General features: G+C 38.3%; 1 protein-coding gene across 1 annotated transcript in view; it reads right to left on the bottom strand.

Moving 5' to 3' along the window:
• The window catches only part of MACC1 (MET transcriptional regulator MACC1), a 90594-nt gene extending 73693 nt beyond the window's left edge, over nucleotides 1-16901 (bottom strand). Inside the window, exon 1 of the mRNA XM_055272489.2 lies at nucleotides 16732-16901. The gene's annotated coding sequence lies outside the window, so the exon portion shown is untranslated. The remainder of the gene's footprint in view (nucleotides 1-16731) is intronic.
• Between the last annotated feature and the right edge of the window lie 1381 nt (nucleotides 16902-18282).

Here is an 18282-nt window from a genome sequence, read left to right as displayed (position 1 = left end):
ACGTTAATCACAGGAAATTTTTAGTTTAGGAAACTGCCAAACTCATCACAAGACATGAGAGACGGAGTGATGTAATTACCTAAGAAGGGGGATGAAGTAATGCGCTCAACCATCAGCACCTGACTTCTTTTTCGCTTGAGCCAGAAGAAATCTTTTCACTGATGCACAGTCAGATACCTGAGATATCCCCCACAACCCCAGCTAGAAACATGGGTGCTATCTAATCCTGGAAGTTTTAAGAGCCATTCAATATTTTCATGCCTATTCTCTGCTTCCAGGCAGGGTGGATATCCAGTAAGAATACCTGAGTACCATATACTGGCCAGCATCCATTCTGACAGGTCAAGTGCCCATGCCATACTCATTGCTGAATATTTTTAATATCATTCTGCATTCAGAAAAGTATCAACCTAAGCCCACCAAGGAAGTGTTCCTCTCCCTATTAAAAACATCCAAGATGACTAGGTGTTATTTGGTGGGATGGATTTCTATTATTATGTTTTTTAATTTTAAAAAATATTCTAAAGGGAGAGAAGTGGTACTATGTCATCTGAATTGGTGAATCAAATTTAAATGAATCTCATTGGTGAATGAGAGCTGGTCACACTCAGAAGAAGGATGTGACACAGTCTGAGGTTTTAACTAAAGAGAGGGAAGAAAGAAGCAGCAGGATCATGCAATACAAGAGGCCAAGAGGGGCTCTCAGCCTGTCCCCCCATGTACTAATTATGCAGAATTTATGAAATGGGTTCTGAAGGTTGAGCTATCTGGGTTCAAATGCAAGCTCCACAGTGAAATTTGTAGGGAGAAGCAGGATGATGTGCTTCAGGTAAAAGGAAAATGATCCACAATGGTGTAAAAACAAGAGTGAGCAGAGCTCATTCAGAAAGCAGCAAGCACTTCAGTAAGGCTGAGGCATAGCAGTGGGGTAGGGGCAGAGGCAAGGATGGGGGAGGGGCAAGAGGGAAGGATGCAGAGAAAGGCAGAAGCTGGTCATGACATACTTATAACAGACTGAGGAACTTGAACTTTAGCCTAAAGAAGACACAGAGGAGTTTAAGTTCAGTCAATGACATGATCTCATCTGTGATTTACATTTTAGGAAGGTGGAAAGCAAAAGTTGAGGCAGAACTAGAGACAAAGAGCGAGGGCAGTGGCCTGAACTAGGAAAGTGGTTGTAAGAATGGAGAGAAGCGGACAGAGTCCACCTTGTCCCTTGTTTTCGACTCCTAAACTCCAAGGATTATAAATTACCCGCTTGAGGTTTTGCACTTAAGACCACCTTAGATTCCATTTTTGAGATTCTGTCTCCAAGGATGCAAAACGTGAACCTTAACCTCTGTACCAGTTGGACCCATGTCTTCCTGTAGAGGAAGTGAGTTTCAAACCTCCCTTACTGGTAATTATTCTTCATGTTTTTTCAATTGGCCCCTGTATTTCCTTTCCCCAATAAAACTGTTATTCCCACACACTCCTAAGTGTTTAGTGTGAATAAATATTTTATTATGAGTTTTATTTATCTTCATTTGTAAAAGCTATCTGGGTTCAAATGCCAGCAGAAAATGAGTCTGGTCTCAAAACCATGTCCGCACATCCAAGCCAGCGAATAGTTTCTTCGACAATCATACCAAAGTGAAAGGATAATGTAGACAAGTGCAGTTATTTAGCAATTCATTAATGCTATCTAAAACTTCTTCCATTTGTTCACAGTCTTTTGGTTAAATCAACTTCTGTAAGTACATTTTATGGATTGTAAAATGGGAAGTATTAGAAACAGATACAAGATAATGTTTTCCATCAAAGCTATGACATAGAGATGGGCTTAGTTTCCTTCTTTTAGAAATTTCTAGATTCCAGAATATGCCTGTTTATATTTCGGACACAGAGCAAAGTGGTTGATACATTTCATACTTGCCTTGATAGTCAATCAGTGTGTTTTAGAGGAAAGAAAATGGGACCCGGAACCAAAGAACCTGATCGAGCTTCTAAAACTCTCTAATCTTCAATTTTACATCTGTTAAGTAGTAATAATAATAATTATTATTCCCTTTCCACTATGTTTTATGAGAATTAAATGATTTACTATCTGTGATGAGAACCAAAAACTTTTTGATTTTGGAAATGTGCTATATCTGTCCGATCCAATCAGGAAGATAATAGCTACATTCATGCAGCTGTTGAACGTACTTTATGTGGCTGTTGAACACTTGAAATGGAACTAGTTTTGCTGAGAAACTGAATTGTTAATTTTCATCAATTTAAAGGGCACATGTGGCTAATGCTTACCTTATTGGAAAGTGTAGCTCTAGAGTACTGATTCAGTTTTAGTTATTCCTAGTCTAAATTCATTAATTCTAACTTTGCTCTGGAAATCCATAGATAGTATGTTGTCTTTGTTTAAAAATGAATGTTCTCTTTATATGTGAGCAAAGGTAAGTACGTAACCTTCTTAAAAGCAATTGGTAAGATGAAACAAAGTGCAACTGTATTTTTGTCCACCACTGTGCTTTTAAAAAATTTATTCATTGGGGGAAATTTTTTCTAATACCACTGATGAAATTTCCCCAGTTGGTCCCATATATCTCCTGGTCACTCTTAGATTAAAAATAAAAAAAGTCCTGGGTTATTTTAAGTTTCAAAATGCAGCATTATTTGTAAATTTTCATCAGCACCAATCTCCTAGGGCAAGACTGATCCTCCCCTCCCCACACCATATGGGTCTACAGCCTTTGGGGAGGAGGGATACAAGTGCGTATCTCCTCTTTTTCTACCTCTTCCATCGCCCAACTAACTAGCTAGCTACTGCTACTGATGGCTCCGAAGTTGGAAGCTTTGACCCTCCTTTCGAGAACCAGCAAATATTTATTGCTGCTGCTGCTGCTGATGATGATGGTGTGTGCGTGCATACATGCACTTTGGAAGATGCTGAGAAACTTCAACGGCTATACCTATGAAGTGAATGATGCATCCAATTTTTAAGTCAGCTAAAGCCTCCCTGAGCTCTGGTTTCCAGGCAGGCAAACCCACCAAGCTTTCCTGGAATGTGCAATGAGGTGAAACAATAGCATCCTTCATCTCCTCACCTACCTCTCTGGATTGCGATAGTCCTTCAAAAATCATTCTCACAAAATCCTCTGTGTTCATCCCCCCTTTATTTTTTATTGCAATTTGGAAGTCAGCGAGGAGCTCAAGATTTGTGAAAATATTGCCAATTGGGATTTTTGCCAGATACCTCTTTCTGGTATCTGAAATCAATCATCTTGGAATCCTAATTATTTTTTTCAATTTAACAACCTGTTTCTATGCAAAAATTTGATCATTGTGGCTCTGGTAATAATAGCTAACGGCTGGAAAATTACATAATCATAATGAAAAGAGCAGTACCTTCATAAGCAATGTGGGCTCATCACTAAAATATATTAAGTAAAAAAAAGGAAACCAGACATGTTTCCATTTGCATTTTAAAATAGAAGTTATATGTATGTACATGCTTTTATATTATTTGGATTTTTAATTATACAGAAGAATTGCTTCAGGTTTCTCCTTATTATCTTTATAAATACTATATTTGGATACATATTGAAGCCTGAATTTATTGCTCAATTTATTGCTCAATTCTTGTTGTTTGTTTGTTTGTTTGAGATGGAGTCTTGCTCTGTTGCACAGGCTGAAGTGTAGTGGCGTGATCTCAGCTCACTGCAAACTCCACCTCCCGGGTTCATGCCGTTCTCCTGCCTCAGCCTCCGGAGCAGCTGGGACCACAGGCACCCACCACCACGCCTGGCTAATTTTTTGTATTTTTAGTAGAGATGGGGTTTCACCGTGTTAGCCAGGATGGTCTCGATCTCCTGACCTCGTGATCCGCCCGCCTTGGCCTCCCAAACTGCTGGGATTACAGGCATGAGCCACTGCGCACGGCCTGCTCAATTCTTTAGGATGTGATCTTCGAGTCTTTCTATTTGGCATAATATCTCAAACATCTTTTTTCAGCCTGAACATCCTGAAACATTGTGTCTCAGTCCAAGTCCAAGTGAAAAGCACTTCCCACATAATTGATCAACTTGTTTATGAGATCAACCTGGAAAACTGACTGAAACACCAATGATAGAAAAAGTGAGTTTATATTTTTTGGTTAGGTGAGCTGTAACAAACATACTTTTCACAGGCGACTACAGAAAAATAGGTTGAATTACAGGCATAACATAAAAATTGCATTCACACTGTAAGTTTGTAAGCTACATGAAAATAAGGAGGAATTAACCAACGCATCTTACAGATGATACTCTATACTTGATATTCTAAAACAAGTAATACTTGTACTGCTTTTTCAGTTTATTAAAATTATCCAAAATGAGGATGATCCAGTGAGCAGAGATTGTACATTTTTCAATTAGGAAAGGATAAAGAGTCTCTCCTAGCACCCTAGTTTAAGGATCTACAATTAAATTTACACCATGGTTATCAATGAGCAAGTTTCAGTAAATTTTAAAAAGTTTGATATATGAATTCATACTGTATTGGGTATTAATACAATTTTTTTTTTTAGAATGGAAAAAAACATGAAGAGAAAGTCTCATAAAGTTTTACCTCTGATGGATTTTCATGATGTCAAAACAGATTAGTTTTTAGCAATGTGCCTTGATCATAAACTTTTGGCTGTAACTTCAGTTGGGAGGAAACTAAGTCAAAAGCTGTTGCATAGAATTAAATTTAGGTGCTTAATTTCATACCAAAAGAACATAGAAGTTGGAAAAAATAACTCAAAGACAACATATTAATAAATCACAGTATTACAGTAGATATTCTTAAAATATATTTTCCAGGACAAAGCAGGAGTTGGGAAAAGCCCAGATACTAAGGGTCTTCCTTGATCCTGCTTGATCCGTGGTGTGGTCTGATTTGGTCATCTTCTCAATTTCCTAAAACCACTTCATCACCTCACCTGTAATTCAATCTATTTTTTTTTTGTAGTCACCTGTGAAAAGAAAGTTTGTTTCTTACAGCTCACCTAGTTACCAAAAAATACAAACTCATTTGAAATAATATTCTCCTTATTTTCCTGCTATTGCTTTGATCATTTCTTCCCTGTTTTCTGTGGTGGCTTCTCCTGTGATATCTGTTTATTTAAACATTTCTCAAGGGTTTTTTGTTTGTTTCTTCTCACTTTCAGTAATCTCCCTGAGTCATTCCATTCTTTTCCATGATATGAAATCCCTATTTTTATGGGAAAGCTCAATGATGTTTATCCCCAACCAAGACCCCTCCCCAGAGCTGCAGAACTGTAGCATTCACTTTCCTGATGTCTCCATGTGAACACTGTTTCCATGTGAACACTGACCCTACCCTCAGGCACCTCCATATATACCTCACATCAATATGTCTCTTCTTCCGTATCTCCATCAACAAAAAAATCTATTTCTTTCCCTTAGTTCTGCCTTTGGGGATAGTTTCACAATCTTCTCTGTTGTTTTAGATGAAAATCTTAGAGCCCTCTTGAACTCCATCATCTTTCTCACACATTATCGTCATCTACTTCGTAAATCCACTACCCAGGCCCCTTCTTTCTGATACCATGGTGCCTGCCTTGGGTTAGCCTTTATTATCTCCTTTCTGGGGTCCTGATCCCATCTTCACCACACTTTTCTCCCACATTGTTGTCTCTTCCTTCCGTAAGTCATTCTGCCCATGGTGAGGACAGTCAACTTCCTGAATCACAGGTACGATCATGACATTCTAGTGCCTATCCCTGCCACTCTACTGAAACTGCTCTAGGCAAGACTTCCAGTGACATTCAAAGGACACCTTTCTATTTTATTTGGCATTGCTGTGACATGTGACACTGTTAGCTTTTCCCTTCTTGAGAAGTTCTCCTTCTTTGTCCTTATTCACTCTACCTTCCATTGGGATTTTCTCCTGTTTCTCTGATCTCTCCTTTTTAGTCTCCTCTATGGCTGTTTCTTTCTCTGATTAAACTTTAATGTTATTACATCAGAAAGCAGCACCCTGAGCACCCTAATCTTCTCATACTGCAGTTCTTAACACCCCTCGGAGAGCCATCCACACCCATGATTATAGCTACACTGAAGGATTGCTGACTTCCACATCTATTCATCTCTAAACCATTTGCCCTCCTGACTCCAAGACCCGTTCCATTGCTTAAGGAATTTCTCCACATGGATGGCCACAGGTATGTCAAAGTTGGCCAACCTCAACTTATCTGTTCTTCCTTCCAAACCTGTTTCTCTTGTCTTTCCTGTTGAAAGGAATGAGGACATCCCCATCCACCCAGTTAGATACCTATGTCAGAAACTGAGGTAATCCACAAACAGTTTTACTTCCTCCGGCCTCCCAGTCAGTGTTGCCAGTCCATGAACTTCTACAAAATTAGTATCTCTAAAATCTTCTGCCACGTTCCATTAGTAATTTGACCCCTTTTGTGCAGGCTTTATTATTTTCTCACCTAGATTTTTGTGATAAATAAATCTGACCTGGTAAACTGCCTCCAATCTTTTCTATTTGCCCTTTAAATTATTTTTAGGATAATCTTTCTAAAATGCAAGTTTCATCAGTTCAATCCGTTGTTAACTTTTTCTTTTCTTTTCTTTTCTTTTTTTTGAGACAGAGTCTTACTGTGTCACCCAGGTTGGAGTGCAGTGGCGCAGTCTCGGCTCACTGCAACCTCCGCCTCCTAGGTTCAAGGAATTCTCCTATCTCAGCCTCCCAAGTAGCTGGGATTACAGGCATGTGTCACCCCATGTCTGGTTAATTTTTGTATTTTTTTTTTAGTAGAGACGGGGTTTCACCATATTGGCCAGCCTGGTCTCAAACTCCTGACCTCAGGTGATCCTCCCACTTCTGTCTCCCAAAGTGCTGGGATTACAGGCATGAGCCACTGTGCTCAGCCTATTTTTAAATAATTTAAAAGGACTTTCCTTCTCCTCTATAATATGGTCAAATGCTTTTATATGTTAGGACCTATAATTCAAATTCTAGACATTTATCTTTAAAATAAATCAGATATGTCCTAGGATTTTTGAACAATGTGCAACGTAATGCTATTCACCATGTTGAATTTCTAATAACAAATATTAGGAAAAAAAAACAGGTATTTTCATCAATAAAGGATTGTTTAAATTATGACATACAAACGAGCAAAATTTAAACTTGTATTATAGAAGAATACACAAAGATATCAAAATTGTGTAATACATAGGTAAGTGAACTAAAAATATTACATAACTTTTATAAATTTTCTATTCATAATATCTATTATTGGCATTAAAAGGTCAGCAGGATATATACACTGATATGGTTTGGCTGTGTCCTCAACCAAATCTCATCTTGAATTGTAATCCCCATAATCCCCATGTGTCATGGGAGGGACCCTGCGGGAGGTAATTGAATCATGCAGGAAGTTTCCCCCAAGTTGTTCTAATGACAGTGAGTGACTTCTCATGAGATATGATACTTTTATAAGTGTCTGGCATTTCTCCTGCTGGGACTCATTCTCTCTCCTGTCACCCTGTAAAGAGGTGTCTTCCGCCATGATTTTAAGTTTCCTGAGGCCTCCCCAGCATGCAGAACTGTGAGTCAATTAAACCTCTTTCTTTTATAAATTATGCAGTCTCAGGTATTTCTTCATAGCAGTGTAAACATGGACTAATGCAGTAAATTGGTACAAGAAGTGAGGTGCTGCTATATGGATACCTGAAATGTGAAAGCAACTTTGAAACTGGGTAACAGGCAGAGGTTGGAACAGTTTGGAGGGCTCAGAAGAAGACAGGAAAATGTGGGAAAGTTTGGAACATCTTAGAGATTTGCTGAATGGCTTTGACCAAAATGCTGATAGTAATATGGACAACGAAGTTGAAGCTGAGGTGGTCTCAGATGGAAATGAGGAACTCGTAGGGAACTAGAGTAAAGGTCACTCTTGGTATGTTTTAGCAAAAAGACTGGCAGCATTTTGCCACTGACCTAGAGATCTGTGGAACTTTAAACTTGAGAGAGATAATTTAGGGTATCTAGCAGAAGAAATTTCTAAGTGGCAAAGCATTCAAGAGAAAGCAATGCATAAAAGTTTGGAAAATGTGCAGCCTGATGATGTGATAAAAAAGAAAAACTCATTTTCTGGGGAGAAATTCAAGCCTGCTGCAGAAATTTGCATAAGTAATGAGGAGCCAAATGTTAATCACCAAGACATGGGGAAAATGTCTCCAGGGCATGTCAGAGACTTCATGGCAGCCCCTCCCATCACAGGCCCAGAGGCCTAGGAGGGAAAAATGGTTTCATGGGCAGGGCCCAGGGCCCCTCTGCTCTATGCGGCTTTGGGACATGGTTCCCTGTGTCCCAGCTGCTTCACCTCCAGTCATGGCTAAAAGGGGTCAAGGTACAGCTCAGGTCATTGCTCCAGAGACTGTAAGCCCCAGGCCTTGGTGGCTTACACATGGTGTTGAGCCGGCAGGTGGGCAGAGGTCAAGAATTGAGGTTGGGGTACCTCTGCCTAGATTTTAGAGGATGTATGGAAATGCCTGGATATCCAGGCAGAAGCTTGCTACAGGGGTGGGGCCCTCATGGAGAACCTCTACTAGGGCAGGGCAGAAGGGAAATGTGGGATTGGAGCCCCCACACATAGTCCACTCTGAAGCACTGCCCAGTGGAGCTGTGAGAAGAGGGCTACTGTCCTCCAGGCCCAAGAATGGTAAATCTACTGACATCTTGTACCATATGCCTGGAAAAGCCACAGACAATGCCAGCCTGTGAAAGCAGCTTAGAAGTGGGCTGTACCCTGCAAAACCACAGGGCTAGAGCTGCCCAAGGCCATAGGAGCCCACTTCTTGCATCAGCGTGACTTGGATGTGAGACATGGAGTCAAATGAGATCATTCTGAAACTTTATGGGTTAATGACTGCCCTACTGGATTTCAGACTTGCATGGGGCCTAGAGCCCCTTTGTTCTGGCCAATTTCTCCCACTTGGAATGGGTGTATTTAACTAATGCCTGTACCCCCATTGTATCTAGGGAGTAACTAACTTGTTTTTGGTTTTACAGACTATAGGGAGAAGGGACCTGCCTTGTCTTAGATGAGACTTTGAACTTGGACTTTTGGGTTAATGCTGGAACGAGTTAAGGCTTTGGGGGGACTATTGGAAAGGCATGATTGTGTTTTGAAATGTGAGAACATGAGATTTGGGGCAGGGGTGAAATGATATGGTTGTGGCTGTGTCCCCACCCAAATCTCATCTTGAATTGTAATCTTCATAATCCCCATGCGTTGTGGGAGGAACCTGATGAGAGGTAATTGAATCATGGGGGCAGTTCCCCCATGCTACTCTTTTAACAGTGAGTGACTTCTCATGAGATCTGATGCTTTTATAAGTGTCTGGCATTTTCCCTGCTGGCACTCATTCTCTCTCCTGCTGCCCTGTGAAGAGGTGCCTTCTGCCATAATTGTAAGTTTCCTCAGGCCTCCCCAGCCATGCGAAACAGTGAGTCAATTCAGCCTCTTTTCTTTATAAATTACCCAGTCTTGGGTATTTCTTCATAGCAACATGAGAACTAATGCACACACAAACCTTAAAGGTATGCATCCTTGGTAAGCATAATTGTGATTTACAGATTTTCTATAGTGAACATGCAACACTTTTGAAATCAGCAAAAAAAGTTATTTTATAAAAGTCTAAATCAAGTTGGCAGATTTTTTCAAGCAAATTTCTTTACCCAAAAAAGCATCTTAGAATATCTTCCACTGTCTCCCTCTCTCTCCTCACTGCACATCCGCAGCCTAGGTTAGGCATCACTGTCGTGTACAAACCTCTGGCATAGTTGTCACATTGTATTATAAATTTTATTTATGTATTTGTCACTTTCATCACACTATGACCTCTTTCATCCCTATGTACCCAGTGCTAAGCAAAATACAGGTAAAATACATGCTAACTGAATAAATGAATGAATGATGCTACTTATGTCACAGTGACCTATATTGATTCCCCACTGCCTTCAGGAAATAATGTGCACGCTTCTTAGGCTGCTATTTGAAAATCCTTCAAAATTAGATGTTACCTATCCTTTCAATCTTTTTCTTTTCATAGTTTTGCCCCCATTTTCCCAAGTATATCTCTTAGCACTGCCATCAATGAGGAGGGATGGCATCTTTCTTGTTCACTGCTATATCCTAGAATGTAGCCCCAGAACCTCTTAATGGATGGTGAGGAATTATTTGTTTAATTAATGATTAAATACATTAATTAACTTCCCCCAAAATATTCTGTAGTTGCCACTTTCCCATATTTTCTAAAGAGCTACTGCCTCCAATTTTTGCCTCATTAATTTCCTCTGTCAAGACTCCAGGGCTTAGTAAAGTTTAGTCACCTATAAGAATCATTTTCCAATCTTCCTATGCAAAACTAAATTCTTCTCGGTACAAATATAGCACTTATTTGATATCTCCCTCCTATTATGTGTGTATGTATGCTCTTTTGATATTATTTACATAGTGTCTAGAGTCTAAACTTTTAAAAGTTAAGCATTGTAATAATTTGATGTCTCTCTTCTCGGTTTGCTCCCATCTATCATTTCTCAACTGTCCTAGATGGAATAGACTAACAATCTCTATTTACTAACTATTAACATAAGGATTCCTGGGAATCAGTTTCTTCATCTCTAAAAGAGGTATAATAGCATTATCTGCTCCTCCCAAAAATTAATTAAATAATATAATATAATTAATGTGTTTGGCATATAGTAAGTACTCAGTTGGTACTAATAGTTACTATCAATATTATCATTATCATTATTGTGATTAATATGATTAATACTAAAGTAAGTGTCTGTTAAATGGAAAAGTCGTATGACTAATAATAAAGTTAATACCTGTGGAAAAGTCAGTCAATCTCTAACACCATAGGTTGAGAAACAGAGAGGTTGATTTCAGATCAAATTTTGCACTATATTTTAGAAATGGGAGTGTTCCAAACATATCTGAGTCTTCCAGATGCCACAAGCTTCTGGCTTTCAGTTACATCTGGAAAGATTATTTGATTAGAACATTTGAGATAAACAAGTGTGTTTAGAATAGAAACCGGAACTCCTATTTTGGCTGGGAATATAATGTGTTATAAATGTTTTGGAAAGCAATTTCTGAGTATCTCATAAAGCTGAAGATACACATGCCCATGGTTCAGCAAATCAGTTTCTGGAAATATTCACTAGAGTAATTCTTTCATGTGGACACAAATAGGAAAGTACTATAATATTTTATAGTACTACTTATGATAGCAAAATGCCATACAGCCATGAAAATAAGTTGTGCTATAAGAATAGATATGGATTAATCTTAAAAGTATAATGTAGAGAGAAAAGAGCAAGTTGCAGATGAATAATGTATACTTTGTTGTTTCCATAAAATTTTCAAACATTCAAAACAATATTATAGACTGTTGTTTAAGGATATCTTCACATACACAGCAGTGGAAAGAACAAAAGCATTTAAAAAACAAATAAAAGAATAAAAACATACACTGCAGTGATATCGACAAAGATAGGATAGTGGTAACCTCTGAGGGTGAAAAGAGAATAGGATTAAGGAGGGTACTTTTTTATCTTTAATATTTTATTTCTTAAACTGGGAGGTGAGTATGTAAGCCTTTGCAATATCTATCTTTAAATGTCTACTACGTATTACATGTATTGGGGAAATGTCTAAATTAGGTGTTTTCCCAGTGGAAATAGAAAACATACAAAACTCTTCTACCATTCCTGGAAATTAAACCTGATGTCTGTTCTGGCTGGAGATGAAGATGTTTCTGTTTATTCCAAGGAAGGCCCCTATAAAGAAGCCTCTTATCTCTGGGCAAGGTAGTGGCCATAGTAACCAAGAGAAAACACCCAAGAGAAAATAAAACCTGGGAGGAAAGAGTCAGCATGCCCTTCCTCTGCCTTCCCATCCCTGAGTACCTGAAGATTCTTTCTTCAGCTCTTTTCTCCTGGAAACTTGAGTGGGGCAGGAGGAAAAGCAGAGCTAGGTGTCATTTTAATAAGGAACATACTTGTCTCCTCCATTTATCTGGCCCTCCCTGATGGCACTCCAGAATTCCAATCCCACATGATTAACAATGGAGTTTCCCTTTTCTGCTTGAAGTTCCATTCTCCTTTCAATTTCAAATCACCTGAGATACAAAGCTGCATTTCCCCACAAGAACCAGTTCCCTCTCTTTTCCTTCAGTGCTACTGTCCTTCTCTCAGACCACCAAGTTTAAAAACTCCGGATGCCCAAACAACAAAGATGGCAGCCCACTCCTCCCTCTGGGAGTTCTGGCCCAGGGAGTTTTCAAATTTCTGTAGGCCGGAGAATATTAGCGGGAGTGGCTGGAGACCCCAGTTGGTAGGTTCCACCTAGTAAAAAGAAATGAGATCAGGGACCGGCTTAAAGAAGCTTTATGGTCATGTTTTCGTAGAGCAGCTGTTCTGTGCTGGGATACCACTTCCACCTTGGTCAACTTGGCATCTCCAAAGCCCACAGGCTGGAATAATTAAGATGTGGAAAATGCAAAGATGGTGGCCCACTCTTCCCTTTGGGAGCTCTCTTTTCAAAAGAAGACATACATGTGGCTACCAATCATATGAAAAAAAGCTCAACATCACTGATCATTAAAGAAATACAAATCAAAACCACAATGAGATATCATCTAACACCAGTCCGAATGACTATTATTAAAAAGTCAAAAAATAACAGATGCTGGCGAGGTCGTAGAGAAAAAGGAACGCTTATATGCCGTTGATGAGAGTGTAAATTAGTTCAGCCATTGTGGAAGACAGTCTGGCAATTCCTGAAAGACCCAAAGACACAAATACCATTTGATCCAGCAATCCCATTACTGAGTATATAACCAAAGGAATATGAATCATCCTATTATAAAGACATATGCACACGTATGATCATTGCAGCACTATTCACAATGGCAAAGACATGGAATCTCTCTAAATGCCCATCAATGATGGACTGGATAAAGAAAATGTGGTACATATACACCATGGAATACTACATAGCCATAAAAAAGAACAAGATCATGTATTTTGCGGGGACATGGATGGAGCTGGAGGCTATTATAAACAGAAAACCAAATACTGCATGTTCTTACTTATGAGTGAGAGTTAAATGATGAGAACACATGGACACATAGAGGGGAACAACACACACTGAGGCCAATTGAAGGGTGGAGGGTGGGAGGAGGCAGAGGATCAAGATAAATAACTATTTGGGACTAGGCTTAATACCTGGGTGATGAAATAATCTGTACAACGAAGCCCCATGACATAAGTTTACCTATGTAACAAACCTGCATATGTACCCCTGTACATAAAAGTTAAAAAATAAAATAAATAAAAACTCAAGAGCAGCTTGGCTGTCACTATAATTATTATTATTCAGTTTTCTTTTTTATTGAATGACTCCTTCATTCCCTGCTTCTTTTCCATTTTAATTCCTACCACTCTTCATTTATTCATGTTCAGCTTATTGAAACCTATTTCCAAAGAGCTCTCCTGGTGTCATATTCCCTATGCTCCAATCCTCCTGCACACTATGCCCAGGAGGAACCCCCTAAAGTATGGATTTCCACAGTCGGCTCCTGGTCAGAACTGTTTTGAGCCCCCTGCTGTCTACCTGCTGAAGAATAAATCCCTTTAAAGCTTCCACAACCAACCTTATTCCAGCATTATCATCCAAAATCCCCTAGAATACCCTCCATGGAATACCCAGTATCCCTCCTTTCTTTCCAGCTACACATAAAAACAGCCCATTCAATTTCACTTCCTAATTCTTGTGCTTGATATTCCCCCTACTTCAGTGTTTCCCAAACTTCACTCATTCTGGTACCTCATCATGATTTTTCCACTACCAATTGCCACTTGAACTACTTTTTATTTAATATTTCCTGTAAATTCACTCTTATTTTAAGTAAGACAAAGATTTGAAAAGTTAATGTCTATTAGTACCATAAATGAAAAAAACTGATATCTATTGTAATAAATAGGCAATAACTATATATAAATGTTACTTTAAAGCAGTAATTAAATTAAACCAAGTACTTTTTGCCTGCTAACATTTATTGCTTATTCTGTGAGTGTTATAAAGGAAGCTTAAACAAGTGTTTGGAGAACTTTAAGTCATATCAAAAACAACAAAACTTATTTCTGAAGAATTGAAAGTAAGTCAAAAAATATAACTTTCTCAATCTGTCATCTTAATGTTATTGTTATTGATTGATCAGTCCATATGTTTCCGAAACTCATTTAATGTGCAAAAGTTTGGAAAACACTGCTGTACATGAGATATTTTCATTACCTTTTCCTGCCTATCTCAACTCTGCACATTTTTCCAGGCCTGCTTAAAGTTCCACCACCTCCCACAATGTCCTCTTGAAATTCAGGGCACTGTGACTGCCCCTTCCTCTGGCAGCCTGGGTACGCGTCTCTTCTGTGTTTTAGGAAGTCACTCCACTCTGCTTTTGAATGACTCGTATACATCTCAAGTTTATTTATTTATTTATTTGGTCTCCAGTAATTATAGTTGAAAGAAAGGTTTTTGAAGGTGTCTTTTTAATCCCCTGATACTGAGCATCACACTTTCTGTGGAGTGACTCTATGAACAGCATGAATGACTAATGAATTGGCACTTACTCTCTTTAACTATTTATGAGGTCATATCTCTGCTAGTAGATAAGGATCCCCTCAAGGGCTGTGCATGAGTTTCTTCTAGCCTCTAAACCCAGCCCAGGGGGAGTATATTGCAGGATTGCTAGAAATCTTTGCCAATTGAAGGAATGACACTTCCTAGAGACACTACACCATAGACAGCACTTGACAACAACAACAAAAGCCGCCCTTTTAGAAGTATACAGTGTTCAGTGCCTCTGCAGCCTTCCTCCACCTTTGGAGAATTACAAGTTTCATTCTAATGCTATCCTGGACTTGCTGACATAGGGTTCACATTTATTAATATATGGCATATCACATATAAAACTCTGCACACTCATCTGAAATGCTGGTTGTTATCACCTTCAGTTATCACCAAATACCATAAGGGATGTTTAGTCTTAACAGACACTTAGGCATATGTGTGGTCTTTCAAGAAAGAATTCTCTAAAAATTCAACAGACATGTCTTCAAGTTCAAAATCAGTATAATTCCAAAATGTCTTTTGTCTTCCAAATCAGCCAATACATTTTAAGATAAGATGGTGTTTAACAAACTTTGCCTTAATAGTTTTTATTATCTCTAAAACACAAACCGATAAAAATATTCTATTTGTAAATTAGCTACGAGGAAGTTGAGAAAACTGGAATAAATGATATTTTTGCTGTAAGTTTTAAAAATGAGTCATAACTAAAGCTTTTAAGCAAATTGTAACTAATAATTATGACTTCATAATTTCTAGATTCTGTACACTACCCATGAAATCACAGTAAAAATCACTATTATGAATAAAAGATAATCATGTAATTAAGTTAAGGGGGGCATAAAAGAATCACCACCGAGGTTAAGACAACTTTAAGAATATACCTGAAATTCATCATTATCACCTAGTAATTGCTATGTAAAAACCAGACATTAACATAGATAAGTCAATATCAATCCTAAATGAGACCCACTGAATATAGACTTAAGACATTTTTAGGGAATTAGGAAGACCTTTAATAAATGGAAGGCATTGGAATTTTCACTACATGCTTTTTTATCTTAAAAATAAAATTTTTTAAATCTATCTTTATTAATTGTGGTAAAAAACTTAACATACAATTTACCATCCTAACGATTTCTAAGTGTTTACACTTACAAATTTTAAGTTCAATAGTATTAAATATATTTACATTGTTGTACAGTCTCCAAGTGTTTTCATCTTGTAAACTGAAACTCTGTATCCATTAAACAACTCTCATTTCTCCTTCCCCCAAGCCCCTGGCAACTACCATTCTAAGTATCATTTATGTGAGTTTGACCACTCTAGATACCTCATGTAAGTTGAATCATCCAGTATTTGTCTTTTTGTTTCTTTGGTGTGTTTTCCAAGCTTAACTGAAACTTAATTAGGATGAAGCCAAGTTACCCTTCATCATGTATCATCTATCTATTCAGTACAATGCACTGTGCTAATTTAATCCCCCCTAACTTAATTACATGATTATCTTTTATTCATAATTTAATGCTATTAACCTAATGAGGTAGGTTATGCACACACACCTTACAGATGAGGAAACTGAGACTTTGCGAGGTGAAACACCATGTGAATGGTCACAAATCTAATAAGCAGTGGGGCTGCTGATTGCAACTTTATCTATCTTCAAAGCACAGTCTTTTTAATATACCTGTATGCTTTTTGAAATATTTAAGCTTTTTAGGGGATTTTAGCCATCTACATATTTTAAGCAACTCAGAGTGTTTTGTTTTGTTTTTGCCTCTGATGGTTAATGTCACCTGGGTTCCTCCTTTTTTTAAAATAAACTGCTTTATTCTAAACCATGTCTCAGGTATTATTCTATTCTATGTCATGAGGTTTATTCTAACACATGTCCCAGAAGCCCACAGAATACCACTTACCTTCCTTTTATTTAAGCAGGACTTGATTTGTTAAGCAGTTGGTTTGTTAAATTTTTCTGGAAATTATACAACTTCCTAGTGTGTAGCACATATCAATAGTGAAAGGAATATTATTTTTAAAAAAGCAGCACTTACATTCGTGGAAGTGAGCCCCAGCTTCTTCAGTTCAGACACATGGTTTTAGTGAACAGAAGTCACTCTACCAAAACTGGGTACTCTTCAAACATGCCTTGCTCCGTATGCAGGCAGGCAACTGCACCCCTGCTTCCTGAGCCACCTGGGACTTGAAGTTCTACCAGTGTGGCTCCAAAGCTGCCCAACCAGAAACCCCAAAAGGCAAGAGAACTACGATACCCACAATTCAGGCTCCTCACCCGAAACCAGAAGAGGGCGTATGGCTAGAGTTTCACCCTAAGAAGAAAGGGGAAGCAGGTGGAAAAGCAACTAAAAAAAAATCAGGTGAGCATATCTAAGAACCATCTGTAAATATAATCTTATTTCTATGAAAGGAAATAAAAGTAGTTTAATGTTTGCCAGGGAGTAAGAAGGCACCCTCAGTGCTGGCAATAACTAAAAAATATTTATGCAAACAAATCTTCATGCAGCGGGAACTTGCCCCACCAGATTCTCTTTCGGTGATTCAGAGCTGAAGGTGCCTCACTGCCCTGTGGAACAGGAGAATAAAGCCTTCCCAGGTGAGTGACAGTGTCTAACTAGTTCCCCCTTTCCCCCTACATCAGCACTGTGATTGTCACTCAAAGACATAGACATACAGACATAATGGAGACCTTTTGGCATTTCATCTTCTAAAATGCTCTGGATTTTTAAGTAACACTTTAAAATATGTCTTTTAAAAAATAAGCAAGAATAAAGTTTTCTTGATATTTTCTTCCATTTTACTTTCTGTTTCTGTGTTTTGTGTTTCCCTTCTGTATATTTTGCTCAAAATTCAAGAAAGAGAAAATTAGGGGAAAGGGGAAAAAAAAGTAAAACTTAGAAAAATGAAATGTGCAATAATTGTTTCACATTTTTTTCCAACATCAGCAACAGAGAATGTTAAAAAAAAAAATGTGTTTCTCTATTTGTTCATACAGCATCTCTCTCTAGCCTACTATTTCCTGTTAGACACAGGCCAGAAAATAAATAGACAAAAGTCCTGGCTGGGTCTGGGTTCAGAAACATAATAGGATTCATCTAAAGTAAGTAGATGGCAGAATGGTGACAAAGAAAATGTTTCCTTTCCCTTTTCTGCACTTTCTCTCCTACTGTTCTAACCGCCCCTTCCTCCCTGATGCATCCCAGGCTGTCATGCTGCCAAATCACCTAATCCACCCAGATTCCCTTTGAAGTTTCCCCTTGACTCATCCCACAATCCAAACTGAGCTGTTCTGTTTCTCTTTGTCACAGGTTCCTCAACTCTCTACTAGAACCTAGCTTTCCTTTATGTCATTATATTTTTGCCAAAACAAATGGTTCTTAATTTCCCCAAACCCTACAGAGGGCGTTCTGCATGGCATTTTTCCTCCCTGAAACCATTTTTGCTCATCTTTAAATGTTCAGAGATTTCATTTTTTCCAAAGCTCAACGAAAAACACTCTTCATCAAGATGTCCTCCTCAGTTTGTCTTAATCTGAGTTATTCTCTTCCTCCTAATCAATTTCATAATATTGTATCTGCTCCTCTCAT

Source organism: Symphalangus syndactylus, chromosome 3 (genome assembly GCF_028878055.3).
Source record: "Symphalangus syndactylus isolate Jambi chromosome 3, NHGRI_mSymSyn1-v2.1_pri, whole genome shotgun sequence".
NCBI classification, from domain to species: Eukaryota; Metazoa; Chordata; class Mammalia; order Primates; family Hylobatidae; genus Symphalangus; species Symphalangus syndactylus.
Note: the sequence above shows the minus strand (reverse complement) of the source record. Positions and strands in the feature narration are given on the sequence as shown.